This window comes from Prionailurus bengalensis, chromosome B3 (assembly GCF_016509475.1).
Source record: "Prionailurus bengalensis isolate Pbe53 chromosome B3, Fcat_Pben_1.1_paternal_pri, whole genome shotgun sequence".
In the NCBI taxonomy this organism is placed as follows: Eukaryota; Metazoa; Chordata; class Mammalia; order Carnivora; family Felidae; genus Prionailurus; species Prionailurus bengalensis.
In genome coordinates, this window is record NC_057355.1 from 88,928,480 (window position 1) to 88,951,014 (window position 22,535).

Consider the following 22,535-nt stretch of genomic DNA (forward strand, 5'->3'; position numbering starts at 1 on the left):
ACCCATAGTATATGAAAATGTTAATTTGAAAAGATGTATACCCTCCTATGTTTATTGCAGCATTATTTACAATAGCCAAATTATGGAAGCAACTTAAGTGTCCATCAATAGATGAATGGATAAAGAAAATGTGAGGTCTATCTATCTATCTATCTATCCATCCATCCATCCACATGGAATATTAGCCATAAAAGAGAATGAAATCTTGCCATTTGCAACAACATGAATTGATCTAGAAGAGTATAATGTTAAGTGAAAGAAGTCAGTCTGAGAAAGACAAATGCCATATGATCTCACTGATATGTGGAATTTAAGAAACACAAACTAACAAAGAAAAAAAAAAGAGACAACCCCTAAAGAGATTCTTAACTATAGAGAATAAACTGATGGTTTCCAGAGGGGAAGTGGGTGGGAGATGGTTGAAATAGGTGAAGAAGATTAAGAATACACACACACACACACACACACACACACACACACACACACACACGTAGAAAACAACCCTAATAAAACTATATGACAGTAATTTTTAGTAGACAATTTAAAGCAATATGTGTTAAAATGGGAAAATGCTGTTAAATAAATTTTTATTTAAAAAATAAGAAATAGCTTTGGGCTCCTGGGTGGCTCAGTTGGTTAAGGATCTGACTCTTGATTTCTGCTCAGGTCACTATCTCACAGTTTGAGTCCTGCAGCAGGCTCCACACTGACAGCATGGAGCCTGCTTGAGATTCTCTCTCTCTCTGCTCTTCCCCTACTCATGCTCTCTTTCTTTCAAAATGAAAAAAGAAAACTTAAAAAAAGTTTTAAATAAAAAAATAAGAAGTAAAAATAGCCTTATTTTTAATTACATATACTTTAGAAATTACATAGAAAAAGAGAATAAAAATCACTTGCAGTTTCAATAATCAGAGAGAATTGTTATTCATTCTGTCCTTTGTTTGTATATATATGTGTTCCTGTATATATGTGTGCAGTCACACACATACAGAATTTATTAATCATAAAATGAGATTATAGATTTCTGTAAACTGCTTTTTTAAATTTAGCAATATAACACAAATATATTTCTATTTCACTAAATAAAAACTTACACATAACTTCAATTGGTGAAATGAAAACACACACCTATGTGTAGTTGTTTGTACACATTGTGTACAATGTATTGTGTAGTTGTTTGTAATATATATGATTAATTACTTATTGTCAGACATTAGATTGTTTCAAGTGCTATGATGAGCATTCCATGTATTTGTGCTACATCCTTAGGTCAGACTCCAGAAATAGACATTTTGGGTCAAATGATAAGCCCTTCATGGTTTTTCATGTGTTGACACACTATCCTTCATAAAGCTTGTGCAGTTTATATCTCACCATTTCTTTCCCCCTAAAGTAAAGGAATGTACATTTCCATGAAATCTTGACAATATAGGAAGTTGCTATTAAAAAGTACTCATAGTAACTTATAGAATATTTGGTGAGAAAATAATTTTCTTATTGTTGTTTGAATTTTTATTTCTTTGATTAGTAAGGAGGGTGAGATTTATGATACGTTTTTGATCATCTATATTTCTTCTTTTGTATATTGTCTGTTCATGCCATTTGCCCATTTTTTTTCTATTTAATATTCATTTTTCTTTATTAGTTTATAAGAACTCTTACTATGTTGATGATAACTCTTTGTCACTCATGCCCTATTAAAGAAGTGATGAGGTCTCTATCATATTTTGCATTCTATTATTTTCACATAACATTTTTTCACATATACATTAGTGAACTGATAACAAATCAAAAACTTTTTCTTTAGAAAGCAGTGCAATATTATGTCTCACACATGTATTTCTTATTTTCAAATTTAAGCCATGTATGGACACTTACCACTATTTCCACAGACATTCTCAGTGTTGAAATATTATTTTTATTCACATGTAACTAAAATGTATGCTAACATCAAACTTGTTTTGCACTCCTTTGTTTATAGGGTCTAGGCAGCAATAAAAGTGAAATAAATTAACAAGTAAAATACAGAAGAACTGTAAAACTAATGCCATTCATGTTAACAGGCACTAATGTTGCTTTGCTTAAACTAAAGCATTCCTTAAAGCATTAACATAAATCTGACTGTTAGTGTGTATTTTCAAGTTCTGCATTATTACTACATTGTAGGGGTGTGAGAATTCAGTTATTCTACAGCTCTTTATTTGAACTGTTGTGAATATTTTATTAACACAGCAAATGTATTTGGCTCTCACTTGGAGTAAATAATTTACCCAGTGGTCCTAAATTAAAAGATGGTCATAGATGATTGAAAAACATGCTTGTATTAATTTTTTGAAATTTGTATCCAAATATAAACAAAATATTTAAAAATTATTGTAGAAAACACTTAGATGGTGGTTTGAAAACTTCTGATGTAAGATCAAAGTTCCCTTTGCTCCTTTTCTATGCTTGGACATTTAAGTTGAGGAAAAAAATTACATGCAATATTGTAGAAATGTACGAAGGAGAAGTCAATCATGAAAGCTTTTTTATAAAATTATCATTGGAAATCTGGGATTTAGAAATATCCAATTCATTTCTTAATCCTATAATAATTTGAGCATACTTTTATTGCTATACTTTTCATAATGCATTATAATGTTACATGTATGTTTCTTGGTAGACCATTACCTCCTATAGCAACTGTTTTTTATCAATGTATCTCCAGCACCTAACAAGTGTCTAACTGGCTCATTTGAAGTGTCCAATAAACATATATTTTGTTGAGCTATCATATACTTACTGTATTTAAAATAAATGATTTATGGGGCACCCGGGTGGCTCAGTCAGTTGAACGTCCGTCTGACTTCGTCTCAGGTCATGATCTCATGGTCTGTGAGTTTGAGCCCCGCGTCAGGCTCTGTGCTGACAGTTCAGAGCCTGGAGGCTGCTTCGGATTCTGTGTCTCTCTTTCTCTCTGCTCCTCCCCTGCTCATGCTCTGTCTCTCTCTCTCTCTGTCAAAAATAAATAAACATTAAAAAAATTTTAAAGTAAATGAGTTAAAAATGAAATTGATAAAATATTTTAAAATAGTGAAATGCATTATTAATTTCAGCTATTATTGTCAAATAAACAAAAGAGCTTTTACATTTTTTCTGTAAAATGAGGTTCAAAATTTTGTAATTTTTTGGATGTGTCATAAGGGTACCACAGTCGACTTTTCCTGAATTCATGGGGAAATAAGAACATTTTATTGATAAAGTCAGTATTTTTTATTAAGTTATTTGTATTTTGTCTGCTTGACTTATCAATAACTGTGAGAAGTATTTTTAAGTCTTCCACCCTGATGAGAGATTTGCCAATTTATTTTTGTATTCTATTAATTTTTGCTTTGTATTTTTTGAGGTAATTAGGTGCACACATGGCTGAAATTCTTGTCGTATAAGTTATTCAAAACTTTATCATTATATAATGATACACACTACTTTTTGTCTTAAAGTCTATAGCCATCCCAGATTTTCTTTGGGTTAATATATGCCTAAGGCATATAGCTAAATTATTTTTTAAAAGTCAATCCATCACTTTTTGTTTTTTAATTGGGAAGTATAAACTATGTAAATATTTGTGACTTGTGACTTCTATCTTACTTTCCTCTTTGTTTCAGTTATCTTTTCTCCTCTTCCTCCTTCTCCTTCTTCTTCTTTGGATTTGTATTTAAATGTATGTATTCATGTAAATAATGAATGTATTTAAAAATTTATTTTCTTTTTTAAAATTTTCTTCCTCAATTAGTGTATATGTTGTATATTCTTTTTCTGTTGTTTTAAGGTTACCCTTGAAATTTTGTCATACACGCTTAACAAATTCTAAGGTTAATGTCTAAACCTTCCTTCCAAATGATACAAAGCCTTTAGAACACTTTAATTCTGAACACTTCCCTTCCAAATAATATGTCATTGTTATCCTGCATTTTAGTTTGATCCTTTTAATGTAAAAATTATTACCATACATGTCGCCGAAGGCAAGGGAAACAAAGCAAACATGAACTTTTGGGATGTCATCAAGATAAAAATCTCCACCGTGAAGGAAACAATCAACAAAACTAAAATACAACCAGTGGGATGGGAGAAGGTATTTGTAAATGACATATCTAATAAAGGGTTAGTATCCAAAATCTATAAAGAACTTATCAAACTCAACACCCAAAAAACAAACAACCCAGTTAAGAAATGGGCAGAAAGCACAAATAGACATTTTTCCAAAGAAGACATTCATATGATTAACAGACATGAAAAGATGCTCAACATTACTATCATCAGAGAAATACAAACAACAACTACAATGAGGTATCACCTCACACCTGTCAGTATGGCTAAAATTAACAACACAAGAAATAACAGGTGTTGGCAAGGATGCAGAGAAAGGGGAACCTTCTTGCATGGTTGGTGGTAATGCAAACTGGTGCAGCTACTCTGGAAAACAGTATGAAGGTTCCTTGGGAAATTAAAAATAGAACTACCCAATGACCCAGCAATTCTATTAGGTGTTTACCCAAAGGTTGCAAAAATACAGGTTCGAAGTGGGTACATGCATGCCAGTGTTTATAGCAGCATTATCGACAATAGCCCAACTATGGAGATAGCCCAAATGTCCATCGACTGGTGAATGGATAAAGAAGGTGTGGCATGCACACACATACACACATATATACACACACTGAAATATTATTCAGCCATAAAAAAGGTGCCATTTGCAATGACATGGATAGAGCTAACGTGTATTGTGCTAAGCGAAATAGTCAATCAGAGAAAGGCAAATACCATATGATTTCACTCATGTGAAATTTAAGAAACAAATTAGATGAACATAAGGGAAAAAAAAGAGAGGCAAACCATAAAACAGACTCTTAACAATAGATAACAAACTGAAGGTTGATGGAGGAGGTGGGGGGGGGGGATGGACTAAATGGGTGATGGGTATTACACCGGGCACTTGTGATGAGCACTGGGTGTTGTATGTAAGTGATGAATAACTGAATGCTACTCCTGAAACCAATATTGCATTGTATATTAACTATAATTTAAATAAAAAATTATTACTGTAATTGTATAGAGAATTCTCATCATCCCTCCAGAATTATACACTGTTTTGTAGAGTATCTAAATTTGTGCCTTTGAAAAGTTATTTTACACAGTCAGTGTGCATTTAAAATTATCCAATATTTCCCAATTTGTTTTTCCTCCCTTCTTATATCTCAGACCCTTATTCAGGAATTGTTATTCTTCTTGACATTCATCCCTTTAAGAAGTTCCTTTAGTTAAGATCTATTTGAGGTTAACTCTCTTGGTTTTAGTTTATCTGAAACTGTATATTTTTGATTTCTCATTCTTATAAAGTGGTCTCCTTGGGTTTTTTTATTTTCTCTCAGCACTTTGTAGAAATTACTTCACAATCTTCTGGCTTTCATTGTTTCCATTGGGAAGACTGCTGTCATACTGTTTGCTGTTCCTTTGTAGTTGGCCTATATCAGGTGGCTTTTTATAATCTCTTCATGATTCTGGTTTTCTATCCATTTATGTATTTTAGTCAGTTTTTGAAAATTCATGACTATTGTGTCTTGAAATATTTCCTCTCCACTTCCTTCTTTAGTATTCTCATAAGGTATATATGTAGAATGATCATAGTTCTGATTTGCACCGAATAGTGTTGGTATAAATCTTTTGTTCTAGCCAATTACTAACAGAGTACCCTTTTCATTCTCAAAATTATGTGGCTTGGATGATAAGTTAACTCTATGTATTCAAGACCTTCTGAGCTTCTCCCCTCTATATCTCTTTTCTTTATATTCTCTATTTCCTTATCTTTCTAAGCCATTATCAACAACTGCTGTGTTCTCAACCCCACAAACTCCCATTTTGGGTTAATTTCTTCAGCTCCATATTCCAATTAACTAATTATTTCAGTTGTGTCTAATCTACTATTTAACTTGCTAATTCAGTTTTTGATTTTAATAATTATGCTTTTCATTTATTTATTTATTTAGAAAGAGAGAGGGGGCACAAGTGAGTGAAGGGCAGAGAGAGGGAAGGGGAGAGAGAGAGAGAGAGAGAGAGAGAGAGAGAGAGAGAGAGAGAGAGAATGAATCCCACTAGGGGCAGAGGGGAGAAGGAGAGAGAGAGAGAGAGGGAGAAAGTGGGGCTCGCCCAAAAGCAGGGCTCATGGTCACCCAAACCTGGGCATGAATTCACCCAAAGTGGGGCATGAGCTGACCTGATGGGGCCACTCACAAACCATGAGATCATGACCTGAGCTGAAGTCAGATGCTTAACTGACTGAGCTACCCAGGTGCTCCATGCTTTTCATTTTTAGATGTTCTTTTGGCTCTTTTCTAAATCTATCTGCTAATTTTTAATGGTCTTTGTTATTTTGTAGCTCATTCATTGAGGTTTCTTCTGGCTTTCAATTGTGGTAGTTTATTTCCCTCTGTATTTCCTAATCATATTGATTGGGGGACTATCAATATCAAATATTGGAAACCTGGGAGACTTAGGGGATCCTGCATCTAAAGATAATTTGTATATTCTTTTGGGAGCCAGGGTTACTACTGGCCTGGGGCCATGATAACCACCTTCTAAGATATTTCTTTTTTTTTAATGTTTAGTTTTATTTATTTAAAAAAATGTTTATTTATTTTGAAAGAGAGAGAGAGAGGGAGAGCATGTGCAAGCGAGTGGGGGAGGGGCAGAGAAAGAGAGGGAGAGAGAGAGAGAGAGAGAGAGAGAGAGAGAGAGAGAGAGAGAATGCCACGCAGGCTCCACACAGTCAGTGCAGTGCCCAGTGCAGGGCTGGAACTCACAAACTGTGAGATCATGACCTGAGCAAAAACCAAGAGTTATACACTTAACCAACTGAGCCACCCAGATGCCCCAGTATTTTTTTTTTTTTTGAGAGAGAGACAGGGAGAGAGAGAGAGAGAGAGAGAGAGAGAGAGAGAGAGAGAGAGAGAAAGAGGATGAGCAGGGGAGGGGCAGAGAGAGCCAGAGACACAGAATCAGAAGCAGCCTCCAGGTTTTGTTTGAGCTGTCAGCACAGAGAGTGACTTGGGGCTCGAACTCATGAAATGAGATCATGACCTGAACCGAAGTCAGACACTTAACCAACTGAGCCACCCAGCCTCCCCTAAGATATTTCTTAATGCAGAAGCTGCAGGTGTAGTACTCCAATGTTGCCACTATTCCAAAGTATATTACTATTCTATAATGCTTTCTTATATTGGCATTTGTCCTTAATTGCTTGCTGCTCTTAGCTCATTGCTTTATGTTTTTTTTTTTTCTTAAACAAGAGGAGTGTTTCTCATAGAGTTCCTTTGCTTATTTGGAGCCCCTAAAAAATCTAGTCTTTTTTTTTTTTTTCTTTTGAGATCTATCTGGTTTTTGGTGGGAAGGTCTTTCAAACTATCTTATTTACCCTATTGCTGGAAGCTGAAGCCTTAGGTTATTTGTTGTGTAGTTATTGTGTTTTAAATGGAGGTTAATGAAAATTTCATAATTCTTTTAAGACTTAATTTTTTATTCATATGTAAGACAGCTCAGTTATGGATGTTTTGGCAAGTTTTAAAGTTTGTATATGAACTGATATACTTCACATTTAGATCTAGATATTAAGAAATATTATATTGTATATTTGGTGTTGTCATTTGATTATTTTGAAAACCACTGCATATTTTAGATGTGGCAGTCGGTTGTAGAGAGTTGTTCCCCTAATTTCCAAACTCTTATCTTCCAAACTTCGTGTGTGTGTGTGTGTGTGTGTGTGTGCGTGCGTGTGTATTATATGTTTGCTCGACTACTTGGTTTGGTAGAGTGTAGGGTGAAAGGTGAATGTATGCTTACATTTGGGTGTATATGGACTTGAGATTTAGGCAAAGGTGGGGTTTGGTAGAGATGAGGTTGAGAACACAGAGAGAGGGAGACAGACAATCTCAAGCAGGCCCCATACTATCAGCATAGAGCCTGATGTGGAGCTTGAACCCATGAAACCATGAAATCATGATCTGAGCTGAAACCATGAGTCGGACTCTCAACCAATTGAGCCACCCAGGTGTCCCTATTTTACAGCGTTTGAAGAAGCAGTATATTCATAGATAAATTATTACTTAAGTATTAAAGTTTTGACTTTCATTCTTTTTTATCAGTGAATAAAATGCTAAATTAATAAAGTTTATTAATATCAATATAAATTGCGATTTTTATTAATTAAATTATTTTAAAAGCAATGCAATAATTGAAAAGGCTGGACATTTCATAACACTTTTCAATAACGTTTTATATTAAAAGTGACTCTAATTAGGTTTAACTTATGACAAAGCTATTGAAAAAAAGTGACACTATATTAGTTTTAATGCTTTTTTAACTTTGTGTTTTTCTTTCGATTTCGAGAGAGTTGTTACAAAAGAGATGTGATAATAATAGGTTGATACCGAGGCATTTAATAACCTCTTGGGAATCTTTTATGGTCTGTGAGGTGGTTTCTGGTATAGTAAATTAACAATGAACTCCATGCCAGGAAACACTAGCACATACTTGCTTTCTTTTAGGCTATTTTAAAGACTGTGGTTATTGTTTACTTGACTTTTTGAAAATACACTGTTTGGAATAAGGAATCCTTGAGGGATGCTATATGAAGATATTCACTGATATTTTATGAAAGGTTTGAAAGTTTGGGGTTTGATTCTATTTCTTCTTAAGCCTAGAGTTTAAAAGTAATTTAAGAACTAAATAAAAGCCTCTATAGGGACCTTTCAGCTTGTGGGCTTACCAATAACATTTTGAAAAATCCTATTACTATTAAGCTCTGTAGTTTTTCATTAGATTTCAACAGCTATTTCTCTCTTTTTTTTTTTCTGACACTTTGTAAGTAACAGATCAGTACAATTGGAACATAGCACTGTTACTGTGGCTTAGTATTAATTGTCTTTCTCAGCATAGCCAAATAACATTTAAAACAATGCTTTGAAGAATATTAACATGAAGAGCAGCCTTTTCAGTCATGCAGAGAAATGATTTTGAAGTGACATTAATTTTCATATAAAATTCTGTTGGGAAACCTTATGATGGCTCATTTTTTTTTTCTTTTTTGGGAAAAAGACTTCCAAGCAATAATTTTTGACATTCTTTAGGGGCACTCATGCTTTTAGCTTGCTCCACATAAGTCAAAATAAGTTGGTATTTTAGAACCTTAAAGTTTAATATTAACAGTTTTAAATATTCCTCTTCCTGAAAACCATGTTGAACAATTCTATTTCTTTCATCATTATCTGCCTTGTAGTAGTCCCCTAAAGAGACTTATAAAGTCACAACTTTTCAAATGCATTTCAATCTCTTACATCTGTGGATTTTATAATTGTACTTTTAATTCAGTTCAAATTACATTTTATTTTAAAATGTCCTTTTTACTTTGAGAGAAATTTGTTGTTTATAGTTACTTTTTTATATAGTTACTTTTCTTTTTTTATGTTTATTTATTTGTTTTAAAAGAGAGAGAGTGCAAGCAGGGGCAGAGAAAGACAATCCCAAGCAGACTCGTAGAGCCCCACACCCCTCGTAGAGCCCCCGGTTGGACTCGATCTCACAACTCTCAGATCATGACTTGAGCTGAAATCAAGAGTTAGACACATAACTGACTGAGCCACCAAGGCGCCCCTATAGTTACTTTCTTAAAGTAATTTTGAGTTGTAAAGCCTTATAGATTATTGTGAAAAAGGTTATTGTGAAAAAAATTTTTATCATTTGCATGTAGGACTCAAGAAAATCAAAACATCAAAGCATGTTTGCCATTTTTTAGGAATGTCATATGGCTTTCCCTTTCTGGAACTTCTGTAAACATCCAAGTGGGTGGTACACTCATTTAACATTACTTTCTTACATTAGAATTTGCTTATATTTCATTTATACTACTTAAAACATTGATGGCTTTTTATTTCTGGGTTGTCTGGATAGTTCTGTTTCATGTGATGTGGGCTAGAGTTCCTCATGTGGGTTTGTTTAGTTAGCAGATGGTCTACCCTGAAAGGTCCAAGAAGCCCTTTTATGTCTGGGGCTTTAGTACTGACTGTTGTTTAGGTGACTGTATCCCCTTATATGTGACCTCTCTGTCCAAGTAGTGCCTATTGAATTCTAGGTTTCTAACTGGCACAGCATCATTTCTATCACATTCAATTGATCCAAGCAAGTCAATTTCAAATTGATGGAAATAGATTCCATCTCTGGATGAGAGGAACAGCAAGTGAAATTCTAGTGTATTCTAGATAAAAGTCCCTCATCAGATCTGTGATTTATAATTTTTTTTTTTTTGGAAAGAGAACCATGGTTTCTTAGATATGACAGAAAATGTACAAGCAGAAACAGAAAAACTTAGATAAATTAAACTTTATCAAGTTAAAAACTTTTATGCATCAAAGGACACTATCAAGGGAGTGAAAAGTCAGGATGGGAGAAACTATTTGCAAATCATATATCTGATAAGGGAGTTTTTAACCTAGAATATATAAGAAACTCTTACAACTTAACAAAAAGACAAGCAGCCCAAATTCAAAACCGGGCAAAGGACTTGGACTTCCTTCAAAGATACACAAATGACCACACTCACTTTTGGTGAGAATATGAAAAATTGGACCCCTTGCATATTACTAGTGCAAATGTAAAATGGTGCAGCTACTATGGAAAACACTTTGACATTTCCTCAAAATGTGAAAAATAGAGGGGTGCCTGAGTGGCTCAGTCAGTTGAGTGCCTGACTTTGGCTCAGGTCATGATCTCATAGCTTGTGAGTTTGAGCCCCCAGTTGGGCTATGAGCCGGCAGCTCAGAGCCTGGAGCCTGCTTTGGATTCTGTGTCTCCTCTCTTTGCTCCTCCCCTGCTCATGCTCTGTCTTTCAAAAATAAATAAACGTTTAAAAAAATTTTTAAAAATATGTTAAAAATAGAATTACCGGGGCGCCTGGGTGGCTCAGTCGGTTAAGCATCCAACTTCAGCTCAGGTCACGATCTCACGGTCCGTGAGTTCGAGCCCCATGTCGGGCTTTGGGCTGATGGCTCAGAGCCTGGAGCCTGCTTCCGATTCTGTGTCTCCCTCTCTCTCTGCCCCTCCCCCGTTCATGCTCTCTCTCTGTCTCAAAAATAAATAAACGTTAAAAAAAATTAAAAAAAAATAGAATTACCATATGACCCACCTCTAGTTATATACCCAAAGGAGTTGAAAACAGGTATAGAAACAAAAATTTGTGTGCAGGTGTTCATAGGAGAACTGTTTACAAGAACCAAAAGGCGGAAACAACCAAAATGCCCCTCAGCTGACTATGGATAAACAAAATGTGGTGTATCCATATAATGGAATATTATTCAGCTTTAAATAATGGTAAATGCTACAACATAGATGAACCTTGAAACCTTGAAAAAAGTAATGCTAAGTAAAAGAAGAAAGATACAAAAGGCCATATATTGCAGTTTCATTTTATATGAAATATCCATAATAGATAAATTGTAGACAGAAAGCAGGTCAACGATTGCCAGGGACTGGGGAGAAGGAGAAATGGGGAATGACTGCTTAATGGATATGAGATTTTTTTTTTATGGGGGAGGGGTAATGGAAATGTTCTGGAACTTGAAGTGGTAGTGGTTGTCCAACATTTGATATTACTAAAATTCACTAATTAACACTTTGAAATGGTTGAAGTGATGAATTTTATGTTATGTATATATTTTGCTGCAATAAAAAAAAGCAATTGTGCAACTGGATTTGCTTGTTCTTGTGCTATCTTTCTAAAAACATGCTCAGGCCAGCCATTGGAAAGGTAAGTGGAACAGAATCAATTCACCCCAATTGTCCCAAACAAAGCAATTCTAATTCACCAGACAACCATCCAATTCTCAGCATATGAGACTACAGGGCTAATAATGCCAGAGACATCATAAGATGTCTAACCTTAGCTCACTCTAAATGAGTCAGCAATAAATGCTTATAATTTTATGCTTCTGAAGTTTTAAAATTTATTTTACAGGGTTGTTATGACAATTTGACTGATATAGTATCTAATACTGTTTCTCATTAAAAGAAATCTGGGCTTCTTAGAGAAATGGCTGATTTGAAGACTGGGGCAAAGAAGGTAACAGGTGAACCTTGGGCACATATCAGAAAGCAAGGAATCTTTCAAGGAATAATGAGGTTGTCTTAAAAGACATAAAGTTCTGGAGATGTATAGTGGTGATGATTGCACATCATTGTGAATACACTTAATGCCACTTAATTGTACACTCAAAAATGGTAAATTTTGTGTATATTTTACCACAATTGATAAAAAAAAAAGATCCCGGAGCTAGACTGAAGGGATTCCTACTGGTTAAAGTTATATCAATATGTGCATTACATCTGAGCTTCAAAAAGAACAATGATTGTGGTCTATGAAAAGGCATGAAATATGCAAAAGTCTTGAGTTCTTGATGATATTAGGAATGAAAACCCCCAAATTAGAAAAAAACTCATTTTTACTAACTGAAGTCACTATTAAATCGACATAAGGACTCAGCCTTAAAGTATACATGACAATGCAAGATTCTGAATTCGATTTGTTTAGTAAAACCAGCTGTGAATATAAATTTAGGGGACAGTTGGGGAATTGGGAAAAAATATGACCTCATGGTAAGGATTGCTAATTGCTTTCCAGTAGTTACTCTCTCTTTGCCGTATTTAGAATTAGAGCTCCCTGTTTTAGCTACAATGAACTACCCAACTAGAGACATTTTCCAGTCTTCTTTGGCTTAGAATGACCTGTCATTAAATTCTGGCTAATGGGATGTGAGCAAATATTACATAAGAGATATTTCTATCTTGTTTGAATCGCTTAATTTGGAGTTTCTGTGAAGCCTCAGTTTAACCTATTTCCTAATAAAATGTAAACCCTGTTTGACATCTGGTTATTGAAGCATGGCATGCATATATATATATATATATATATATATATATATATACCCAGATGCAATAGGAAATAATAAAAAAGGCAGGATAGCATAGTAAAGGAGAGCTAAAGGAAAATAATAATTTTTATTTAAGACATTCAAGACTTTAAAGAGCTAAGGGAACTATGTGTTAAAATATTTTCTTGTTAGTATTGAAAAGAGTTTTTAAGGAGAGATATACTTTTCTGTGATCCTGAACTCAGACAAATATTTATTTATTTATTTTAAAATGCTTATTTATTTTTGAGAGAGAGAGAGAGACATACACAGAGTGGGAGTGGGGGAGGGACAGAGAGGGGGAGACACAGAATCTGAAGCAGGCTGCTGGCTCTGAGCTGTCTGCAGAGAGTCCAATGTGGGCTGGAACTCACCAACTGCTAGATCATGACCTGAGCCAAAAGTCAGACACTTCACCGACTGAGCCACCCAGGTGCCCCTCAGAGAAAAATTTATTATGAGGTTTTTTTGTAGTAGTTGAACTTTCTATATGGAAAATGTCTATATCAAAACTATATCTTTAATATACATTTTGTAGAAGTGAATTTTGCATAAAGCATTTATTATATCATTTTTTGGTTGATAATATGTTCTCGGTGCATATCTTTCTGATGAACTGGGTTAATGTAAGATAGCATAAACTAAAGTAACCACCAGGAGGAGGTTAATATTTTTTAGTCAGTGTTTCTAAGTGGATTCTCTAGATAGCAGGACAGAGGAGGTGCTCTACAAATGTTTGATTTGGATTTGGTTTAAATATTTAAAAAAATGTTTTAATGACTGTTAAAAAGAAACAAGTGCTAAAGTTTTTTCCTGCCATCTCCGTTTTAGTGAAGAGAATTCTGAGGGTGCAGAATGAGTTATTATAAACTTCTATTATTTGAGATTAATTTCCTGTGTGATTTGGTGTTGTCTCAATATTGTGCAACCAAAACAGAATTCAAAACCAAATTGGATCCTGAGGCTGGTGTAGCTATAACTGACAACTATAACCACCAATTTAAAATCTTTGGGGTTCAACAGAACAACTTCATATTATATAAATATATTTATACACATAAAATGCTACTTTATATATTAGAGTTGAATCTAGCATTTTATTTGACAGAGATTATATAGCTAAAGTAATACTTAAAATCCACTTACTTAGATTTACCCTCTAGAATATTAGTAATTTCCACTGGGCTTTGGACAGGATCCATTGGACAGATAATTCCCCAATGAGATGAATAGTCAGTGTGACAGGAAGGCACTCTCTACTGCTGATTGAAAGAAGGTCAATATGCTCTAGACAACAGGTGCATAGACAGTGAAAATGCTGATAGGAGCCTAATTTGTATTCCACAGTTAGATGAGTGCCATCCAACTTTGCACTTGGGCACTGGGGGCAGGACAAGACTCTTCTTGACATTAACTCTGGATCTGTTCAATTGCTAAAGAGAACCTTGATTAAGGCTGAGAGTTTTGTGCCTTAAAGATAGAAGAATATCTTTGCATGGATACTTTTGAGGGCACAGATGATTACACACCTATATTTATAACTGCAAAATTTTAGCATTGATCAATCAATAAATTTTTTTTTGGTGGGACTGCATCTTGATTTTTCTTCTAAAAGTATGTCTGTGCAGACCAGCAGTATTACCATTACCTAGGAGCTTGTAGGAAAGGCAGAATTTCAGGTATCACCTCAGACCTATTGAATCAAAGTCTCTATTTTTATTTTTTTTAATTTTTTTTAACGTTTATTTATTTTTTGAGAAAGAGAGAGACAGAGCATGAACAGGGGAGGGGCAGAGAGAGAGGGAGACACAGAATCTGAAACAGGCTCCAGGCTCTGAGCTGTCATGACGCACAGAGCCCGACGCGGGGCTTGAACTCACGGACCGTGAGATCATGACCTGGGCTGAAGTTGGACGCATAACCGACCAAGCCACCCAGGTGCCCCTCAAAGTCTCTATTTTTAAAAGATTCTCAGGTGATTCAGAAGCATATTAAAATTTGAGAACCACTGCATTAGGTGTTAGTAGCCAAAGAAAGTCTGAGACAGTTCATTGAGTTAATTGGCTGAATAGAAATTTAAAAATATCTGTTTGGATGACTCAATTTACAATTTTGGTTTTATTGTCAATACTTGAGTGCTTTCCCATCATTATCAACCTTCTAGTATAAGCTGCTTTTATAAATGCATCACTACTCCAAAACAAATATTGTGACTATTAGAAGAAATAGTCTTTAATATTCTCAGGCTTCCATGAGTCTCATTCAGTGCTTAAATTGCACTAAGTCTGGTATATTTATTTGCTTTTAACTTTTTTTTTTGCTTTTCTATATTTTTTATTCATGTGTTGATTTACATATCTTCTTTTAATTTTTTCCTCCAATTTTTGTTTCTTATCCAGGTGCTAATATTCATAGAAATTATGGACACTTACAAAGTTTTAGAAGGATCTCCTTGTGACATGGAAAGGGAATAGAGATATTAAGTGATTTTAAAAACATGCATAAATACTAAAAATTTTGACACTTATACTTCTTATACTTCTTCTTGGTATCTATTCCAAAAGCTTCATTAACAACAAGCTAGGACAACAAAGTTGAAGGAGGTGGCAATTTTCAAAGAAGCATGCATTTAAAGTTTTTTTCCGGGACACTTTTGTTTATAAATTATTGTTTACAAATGAAGTCTTGAAAATCTTAGGTGTGGTTTTAAACTGCTTTTTCCAGCTGATTTTAGAGGATGGCATTTTCAGAATTTTTACTTTTCTATATCCAAGAACACAATTCTATAACTTGGTTATTGGAGTTTTCTAAATTTCAGTTAGGTTTAGTGTACCTTGTTCTGAATTGTGTGTGGTATTGGAATGTCAGCCAATATTTTTGCCAGTTGTATTAACTATCATGACGTATCTTTATGATGTTCAGTTTGCCAGTAATTTTGAATGATCAATCATTTACATCTCACATCATTAAAATGAAAAGTTTTCAAAATACTTTACCATGCTTTATCTTATGTAGTCTTCACTGTAATTCTGTGTGGTAGCTTTTATTTTCTCCATTATAGAATCTAACAGAGAATGATTATACTGGTCACAGAGGATGAAGAACAGAGGTTTGAATCCAGGTTACTTGGCTTCTAATTCAGTGCTTTTTGCACCACACAATTTTTCTTCCCTTCCTGTTGATTTGGTTTATCTGAGAATTTCCTTAAATACTATGCTAATCAACATATGGGAATGAACTGTGTATAATTCAAAGAAATTGATCTTTTATGATAAACTGTATCTATTCTGTGCCCTAATGCTAACCAAGAAGGATGCTTTACTAAATTTAAAGTTTTCTCTTCCAGTTCGATTTTAATTTTCCCTTAAATTTAATAATTCTAAGATCTTAAAGCAGAATGTATAATCCTTTATGATTTTTAAAATTGATTCCTACTTGAAGAAGAATGAGATAGCACTAATTTCAGATTTATTACCATTTTAAAACATGAAGTTTCCCTCTAGTTACAGGGAATTTCAGGAAAATAGATAATAAATAATGACTATCTGAAGCACTTGAAAGACTTTATTAATAAGTGATGTCAAATCATCTAATGCTTTTCCTCAGAGTTATTATTCACCAACATATTATGGATTTCTACTTGTTATGTTGTTTCTAAAATGTGGATAGGATTCTCATATTCAGGGAAATATTCTTTTCTTTGTTGAGTTTATTTTAAAGGTAAGCACAGTTTAGTTGTTATTTTTATGTGAGGCTTGAGCTGTGAATTTGTATTTATCATAAAATAATCATCTTTATGGTTTCTAACTGCCTCTGTGCTTTTTAGTATTGCTTATTTCTTTTCATTGCAGACTTACTCTAGTATTGTTTAGTACCTGGGCTAATTGTTTATCATAAATTGATTTGAGTTCTTAAACTATATTTGTGTACAGTTCAAGAAATATACAGACTATCTATATACAGACTTTTCTTCCCTTGGGATGTTAATTAACGTTTATGGTTTTTATTAGTTCTAAAATAAATTGCCTCCACATTTAGGTTTATTTTCAACCTGGACTTTGCACCCCCTCTATTTGCCTTCAGGATATCTCCAGTTAAGTGTTCTACTCTCAGCTGAGGTTTTGTAGGTTGAAAATAGAGTTCCTCTTCCTAACTAGATAGGTAGCCTTTCTATAGCTGATCAGAATCACCTCTTTATAGGGTCTTAGAATTCAACTTTCGTGTGATTATGTGCTGTTTTCCTTCTTTAGCATCTTTCATTCAGTTGGTTACTAATGCCTGTGGACTAAATGTGTTTCTCCAAAATTAATATGTTGAAGCCCTAATACCCAATGTGGTGGTATTTGGAGGTGGGCCTTTGGGAGGTAATTAGGTCATGAGGATTGAACCCTCATGAATGGGATTAGTGCCCTTATAAGAACAGACACCTGAGACAATTTCTCAGCCATGTGAGGATATAGCAAGAAGGAGTCTGTGTATAAGTCAGGAAGTGGGCTCTCACCAGAACCTGACCATGGACCCTGATCTTAGACTTCCAGCTTCAGAAATGTGAGAAAGAAATGTTTGCTATTTAAGCCATCCAGTCCATGGTATTTTCTTATAGCAGCTAGAACTGATGGAAACACCAAATCTTGGTGTCATGGGCTAAATTGTGTTCCCCTCTCAAGTTCATATGTTGAAATTTTAACCCCAGCACTGCAGGATATGGTTATATTTGAAGATAGAGTCTTTGAGAAGTAATTATGGTTAACTGAGGTCATTAGGGTGGGCCCTAATCCAATATGACTGGTGTCCTATAAGAAGAGGAAATTAGGACACAGGCATATAGAGAGGGACATCTATGTGAAGACACAGGGAGAAGATTACCATGTACAACCTAGGAGAGGCCTTCAGAAGGAGCTAACCCTGCTTATACCTTGATTTTGGACTTCTGGCCTCCATAATTGTGAGGAAATAAATTTGTGTGTGTAAACCACCTAGTCTATGTATTTTGTTATGGCAGCCCTAGTAAACTAGTACACATTGGCAACAATTCTCTGCAATATCTCTTGAATTTTGGCTAGTTGAAGAGTACATGTTGTTTCCTTATTGTCACTTTATGGTTATTATTTCCTTTTGCCAAAACAGCATTAAATTTTGCATACTTTGGCCTAATTTTGAGAGACACCAATAATTTTGAAAAAAAAATTCCATTTGTCCTTTATTTCTCAACTCAGAAGTAACCTCCCTTAGGAGGTATGTCCTTGTACCCATACTTTGGGCTCACTTGCACTTAGGGCTTGACCCAACTCCAGCACTTTGTTGTACTGTGTTGCGGTTGTACATTTTACTGCTTTTCTGTTCCACCTGCTGATTGTAAATCCCTGAGGTCAGGGACTGATTCTGGAATGTTTTTATATTCCTCCCACCTAGCATAGTGCCCGGCACAAGGAATGTGCTCAATAAATATTTATGAAAAAGTTACTTTGCATTTTGCTGCAGGAACTTGCAATCCCCAAATATCAATATCTTAGAGGAACAATTTCTTGCTTGTGATACTTGTTAATTTAGTTATGGAGGTTATGCTGAGTGTCGTCTTTATTCCTGGATCCAGCTTAATGGAATAGCCACGATTTGGGGTATTTTCTATTGCTGTGTCAGAGGGGAAGGGAGAACTTGGTAATCCTGTAGTGGCTAATACATTTTCACAGCACTTCTGTTCACATTTCATCCATCAGAGCAAGTTCTGTGGCTACATAGGATGTCAGTGTGGGGAAAGAATTACAATCCTATCATGTGGCAGAAAGAGAAAAAGCCAGAGATACTTGTGAATAGCACCTGTGTACCAAAAGCTTCTAGAATGGTACATGCTATATTGTTTTATTTATGATTTTGTCCTTTTAGCTTGATGTTTTTCTGCTATCTTTATCTTAGTGTACATGAATTTTGCTAAAATATTAACTTTGAATGTATAGTTTTGCCATATTTAATTTGGATCTCATGATCCATCAGGAACTGTTCTGATTTTCTTTTTATATTTTGAAGCATATCTTCTTGAAGGACTGTATAATATAGTTCTTATAACATATGATCTTATTTTAGTTTCATATTTTGTGCACTATTCCCATGGATAGAACATTATAATGTTTCTTAGCTTCCTTATCTATAAAATGATAACTATCTAAAGTTCCTTCTAGCTCTTTATTTCACATACATGTTTGTATATATTATTAGGGACTGTGTTACTGGTGGATTTATTCTTTATCTGGTTGGCATAGAAATCCATGGCTATTGGTTTATTAGTAGTAACTGCTTCATTAATTCAGTGTAAACTCTTTACAGGAGAGTCTCCTCGTATGATCTCAATCATAGACTGGTTTTCCTGTCAAAACAGGAAACAAAACAGGAAATAGCTTCTCCCAATGTAGATGACTCTGATGTTACTGAGCAGAGCTACTCGAGCATATTCTGGACTTTCTAAGCAAGCCAGGGCACTAAGAACCCACAGTGAAAAAAATCAATATGTTTGATTATCTGTAAATTTATTTATTTTTTTATTTTATAATTTTTAAACATTTATTTATTTTTGAGAGACAGAGAGAGAGAGCACAAGCAGGGGAGGGACAGAGAGAGAGAGGGAAACACAGAATCCAAAGCAGGCTCCAGGCTCTGACCTGTCAGCACAGAGCCCAATGCTGGGCTCGAACTCATGAACTGTGAGATCATGAGCTGAGCCAAAGTTGGACCCTTACCCGACCGAGCCACCCAGGATCCCCAATTATACATTTAAAATTATGTTAAAAAGTAACATAAAAATATTCATATCAAATGACATTTTGGAGAAAATCTTTGCACATATAAAAATAAAGATTTATATAACTATTATACAGAGAGATCTCATAAACTATTGAGAAAAAATAAAGTCTACACAGACATGTACCCACATAGCCAATGAACATATGAAAAGATGCTGATGAGAGTGCGGGGGGAACAGGTACTGCCATAAACTGTTGGTGAAGTGTAGAATGGTACAGTCCTTTCTGGGTAAGGGAAGACAACACTCTGTGGCATGTATTTTTAAATTTTAAATGTTTATATACTTTAACCCAGTCACCCAGTTCTGAGAATCTATTTTCTAGGAAGGATAGAGATGCTCACTTGAAGCACTGTTTGTAAAAGCAAAAACATTACAAGCAATTTAAAAGTCTCTTAGTAAGGGCAAGTATATCCATAAAATGGGATAGTATGCATATATTAGAAGAATAGGGAATAATAATAAAACAGCAGCTAAGATTTATTGAGTACTTAATATGCTCTAGACAAAGTCATAAGTGCTCTTTTAAAGGTAGATTTATAAATATGAAGGGTACTCATCACAAGTGCACTCCTTGGTCCCCATCACCTATTTAACACATCCCCCCACCCACCTCCCTTCTGTTTTTTTTTCTGTAGTTAAGAGTCTGTTTTTTGGCTTGTTTCTCTCTCTCTCTTTTTGTCCCTTTGCATGTTTGTTTTGTTTCTTAAATTTGACATATGAGTGAAATGATATGGTATTTTTCTCTATCTGACTTATTTCACTTAGCATAATACTCTCTAGTTCCATCCATGTAGCTGCAAATAGCAAGATTTCATTTTTTTAATGGCTGAGTAATATTACATTGCATATATATACCACATCTTCTTTATCCATTCATCAGTTGATGAACACTTGGGCTGTTTCCAAAATTTGGCTATTGTAGATAATGCTGCTGTAAACATAGGGGTGTATGTATCCCTTGACATATGTACTGGGTGTTGCATGGAAGTGTTGAATCACTATATTGTATACCTGAAACTAATATTACACTGTGTGTTAACTAACTGGAATATAAATAAAAACTTAAAAAATATGATGCAGTGAGACAGGGCACCTGGGTGGCTTAGTCGGTTAAACCTCTGACTTCGGCTCAGGTCATGATCTCACAGTCCATGAGTTAGAGCCCTGTGTTGGGCTCTGTGCTGACAACTCGGAGCCTGGAGCCTGCTTCAGATTCTGTGTTTCCCTCTCTCTCTGACCCTGCCCCCATTCATGCTCTGTCTCTCTGTCTCAAAAATAAATAAACGTTAAAAAAAAATATGATGTAGTGAGTGAAAAAGATTACTGATCAATATGAAATTAAGTGTGAGTAGAATAAATGCAAGTATAAATGCATTATTGTAAAGATCCAGATACTTACATTTCTATATATAGTTATATGTAGATATATAGATGTAAACATATTTGTATGAATATAGGAAAACTGGGGAAAGCTACACTCCAAAGTGTTAACAGTAGTTAACTCTAGGGATCGGATTACATAGGGATGTTTTTATTTTTTAAGCATAAACATACTAAACTGTGGGTAAAGTTTTACTGGTTTTTTCCTGCCTTTCAAATAAAAAGCTAAATAAAACATGTTGGTGGTGATGATGATGCAGGAATAGAGGTGCTCCGCTTCATCATATCAGTTTGATCTGATGAATATAGTTCTTGGTGGAAAATCTTGGGAGAAGAACAACACTAGTTTCATAGTTGGTCTTAGAGAACTATAGGTTTCACTAAGTGGGGAAAAATAATTCTATCAATAATTTATAAAAATATATTTTTAAAAATAGAAAGTAGTTATTCCCCTCATTGAGATCAGAAGCTACCAAGCAAAGGGAAATTTTGGTAGTTACAGTTTGGGAGCAGAAGGATGGAGAGGTACATTTTGAGAAAGAAAGGGTGGATAGGGTGACAGTTTGTATTACAGTAGTGTCACGTGGGGTCTTGATGCCTAATGAATGGGATGAAGCAAGAGAGGGTAAAAGTTGTTTGATTATTTTGCATATTTGCATTTTGTTCTTCTATTTGCTGTTTTACCATGAAAATAACTTCCAGAGTCTAGATTGACAATACCTGAGTTTAAGTATTAGGTCTGCTTGGGAGGGAGCAAACCTGTATTGTTAATGGTTCTGCTGCCCTCATCCAGCATCTTAATGATTCTCTCATTTCCTTTTTACAGTGCCATGGAGAAGAGAAGCCAGAGTGTGCACAGGAAAGGAGCAAAGGACCAAGACTATATTTGAAGCATTTACTATTGTAAAGTAGTTCAGTAGAAGGATTGGTTGCTTCCAGGATCCCTGTATCTACCACATCCTCCTTATTTTTTACATGGCCACCCCACATCTCTCCAGATTTCAGGTTGGCTGTCCTGTGATGTAGTTCTCTGAACAGTTCACAAAATGTCATTAACTTTCTGTCTATCCAGCTTTCTTCTTGTTGCAAATATGAGAGCTACAGTTTCAAGCTGAAATTAAAAGTAAGTGACAAGATTTTAAGTAATTAAATTATTAAAGCAATGCAGGTAAACTGAATGATGATAAAAATTAAAGAAAACTTAGCAGAAATCTAAAGGATATAAGTTTATAAAGAATGTATGAGCAATATAACTAAGAAAAAATAATATCAGCCAAAAAAATTGCCTGTTTTTAAAAAATGATTTCAAATTATTTGTAAATACTTACTGAGCGTTTACTTATTGCAATGTATCCTAGTAAGTGCTTGCC

At 34.7% G+C, this 22,535-nt stretch overlaps 1 long non-coding RNA gene across 1 annotated transcript in view; it reads left to right on the plus strand.

Moving 5' to 3' along the window:
- Positions 1-22,288, plus strand: part of LOC122467940 — a 35,011-nt gene extending 12,723 nt beyond the window's left edge. The window contains exon 2 of the long non-coding RNA XR_006293105.1: positions 21,992-22,288. This is a non-coding gene — a long non-coding RNA (uncharacterized LOC122467940). The remainder of the gene's footprint in view (positions 1-21,991) is intronic.
- Positions 22,289-22,535: the final 247 nt, after the last annotated feature.